Genomic DNA, 2,653 nt, shown 5'->3' with positions numbered 1-2,653 from the left:
AGGCTACTTCCTTACAACAAGGCGCTTTCTTGTGTCTTGTTAGGAGACAGCTTTTTTGATTGGTCAGAGTTTGATCACTGAACCAATCAAATGATTGTTTACCCTATTTGGGCATAGATGATCCTCATAGGAGGCTGACGTTTGAGCTGAGCCAGATCTTTACAATGGCAACCTAAAAAGTAGGTCACGAGCTAGGGTGTGGTGCATTGGTATTAATCCTAGTGCTTTACAGGTAGGCCTATTTCATGTACAGTACACGGAAAGTTTGCCCCAAGCATACCTTCTTCCGTTGTGTTAAGCAATAATCTAAATAGCTGAGATTACTTAAAGCATTCTCCAAGGTACAACAGTCCAAATAAACCGAAAATAACAAGTATAGTGCTTTTCACAAGACCTCAAAGCTCTTGACCTGGATAAATAACCCCATCTACCGACAATGTTTTAACACCCACCTGTAAATGGGTATTTAAAATAATTGGTCATCAATACTGCATGATATCATATGTAAGAGAAGACTAAAAAGAAATGAAATGTTCTACATTCACTTAATAAATACTTACATTTGAAGATGATGATGACAACAGGCTATAGATTGAAACATGCCAGTCGTCCAGTAGTTTTAAAAGGCAGAGGTAGGGCTGAAATGTTGTATTAGGCACGTGACAAATAAAATGTGATTATTTTTTAATACATACCATGTAGCAGGCTACTCATCTTACCATTATGACAACATACTGACCACGTATCAGGCTCCTCATCCTACCATTATGACAACAAACTGACCATGTATCAGGCTCCTTGCCTTATCATTATGACAATGTTGTGTCTTTGGCTATGCCGGATTAAGTGATATGACATGCTATTATTTTTTGTTGTTTTTTTTGTTTTGATTTTTACCCCCAATTTCATTGTATCCAATAGTTTTTTTTTAGTAGCTACTATCTTGTCTCATCGCTACATCTCCCGTACGGGCTCGGGAGAGACGAAGGTTGAAAGTCATGCGTCCTCCAATACACAACCCAACCAAGCCGCACTGCTTCTTAACACAGCGCACATCCAACCCGGAAGCCAGCCGCACCAATGTGTCAGAGGAAACGCCGTGCACCTGGCAACCTTGGTTAGCGCGCACTGCGCCCACAGGAGTTGCTGGTGCGTGATGAGACAAGGACATCCCTACATCCCTACTTTGTCCTTTAATTAACTAGAAAGTCGGGGCACCACGAAAGAATGTTTATAGAGCTGTTATCTTCCAAATAAATTCTTAAAGACCTAGTAATCTTTTACATCAATAGCAGTCAATATTTAATCGTCACCTTATTTAGTATCATCTGAAAGTTGTAAATTCTTGGTTATCTTCACGAACCCTGGCTAACAAGTTGAAACAGCAATACAAAATTTGGTTTAATTATTTATTTACTAAATAATTTACTAAATAATCACACTCAATGGATCATACATTGATTACAAATTATGTCATAAAGAAACGTCCCTGGTGGACGGAACAGATACGATGGCTGGTTACACAAAGAGAGGGGGTTGGGCTTGAGTAAAAGAGTGGGAAGACTGAGTAACAAAGGGAGAAGCTATGCTATCGTAAATACAGAATCTTATGCATTCTAAATAACCGCCCTTTTGAAAAAGTAGAATGCAATTAATATTTACACTGAGCTGCGCTTCGGTAGATTGGTCATCGACGGAAGGCCGGTTTGTCCTTTATGGATCTCTGGTCCTCTGAAGAATGTCTAGTGGTGAACTGGAGCATGGTAGAATGGATACTCTGTCCGTCCTCTGCTATCCCACGTTTAGCGACTGCTGCTAACTCAACGGTATCACTTCTGGAGTGAATAAGAGTTCAAAGTTCATTCCAAGTTGCCATTCTTTTAAGCTCATGCTATATTCTGGCTGGTATAGTCGAAATTCATCCTTTCGGCGTGTAGGTCACATTGAAATTCAATGCCAATTGTGTGAGGTTGTCTTAGTTCTGTAGGTGGTCTTTGTCCTTTCAACATGGGGATAGAAAGTCCTCACATCCTTGAACAGCTTATTATCTGAGCCCTTTTAAATGTAGGATTGTCGCCCTAACGTCCTCGGAACAGAAAGTTAAATTTTCGTCAAGGGCTTTATATAGGAGGGGAGAGAAGGGCGTGTTTCATAGTTTATAACCAATGTCTGTTCACATGGGCAGGGCCACTGAGTTGAGCATAGTTCCCTCATGAAACCCCAATTCTCTCATTTGGAAGCTAAAATGACATTTATTCTTTTCACAAATAGTTTAATATTTAAACATTTAAATTGCACAATTCCATGTAAATCTGATAACTATAATGTGTAGACTTTCCAAGATACAGTTTATGTCGTCCGATCATCAGTAATAATGTTTCAGGTGTCAACTGATCTGGCATCATATTCATTTAGTACCGACGCATATTTTCAGCTGGTTGGATTACCGAAATATGTTTCCGTTCCCATCTTTCGATGTCACCAAACTCTCTCTCTCAATGTTAATCAGGGGATTTTCAATCGTCACATCAGTAGACTAGAGAGGAAAAGTTGAAAGGCATTTATGGGGGTCATAAACCTCCGCCACTCAGACCAACGTCATGACAACAACATACTGACCATGTATCAGGCTCCTCGCCTTAACAATATGACA

Source organism: Oncorhynchus tshawytscha, linkage group LG06 (genome assembly GCF_018296145.1).
Source record: "Oncorhynchus tshawytscha isolate Ot180627B linkage group LG06, Otsh_v2.0, whole genome shotgun sequence".
Taxonomy (NCBI): Eukaryota; Metazoa; Chordata; class Actinopteri; order Salmoniformes; family Salmonidae; genus Oncorhynchus; species Oncorhynchus tshawytscha.
The sequence above is the reverse complement of the archived record's forward strand: the minus strand, read 5'-3'. Positions refer to the sequence as shown.